Below are 520 nucleotides of genomic sequence, written 5' to 3' on the forward strand. Positions count from 1 at the left end.
AGGGCAGCCAAAGTGCCCTCCATATTTAGCAAAGTAATTTTAATCATAATAGATAGGAGCACTTTATCCTTGTTGTAAGGCATGTGCTCAGGAGGTAAGTGCCTTAACATGTCACAACAAGGATCACTGTAATGGAGTTCAAATAATTTGAAGGCAAGCTAAAATTCTCTCAGCAGTAACCAAAATTGCATGGAGAAAGAAACATAGTCAAATGTTGCCCGAATCTTCCAGAATATAGGCAGAAGGATTAGCTGTTCAATGCTCTGATTCCACTGCCATAGGGGCACTGGAGGGAAAAAACCACCAAAGGCATCCATGGAAGCAAGAAGAGGCCTATGTTGCTGAGCTCATCTCAAGTTTATCCTACTGAAGACCCTAGTAATTCACTGGGAGCACTCTGTGCAGACTTTAAACTACCTGCCACCTCCTTTGTGTGAGAGGGACTCCATGTTGTTGGCAGGGGATGTGGATATGTATAAAAGTGTCAGTGATGCTGGTAGCACAGTGAAATGGTGGCAGA

The sequence above is a fragment of the Corvus brachyrhynchos genome, unplaced genomic scaffold (assembly GCF_000691975.1).
Source record: "Corvus brachyrhynchos isolate BGI_N302 unplaced genomic scaffold, ASM69197v1 scaffold302, whole genome shotgun sequence".
NCBI lineage: Eukaryota > Metazoa > Chordata > Aves > Passeriformes > Corvidae > Corvus > Corvus brachyrhynchos.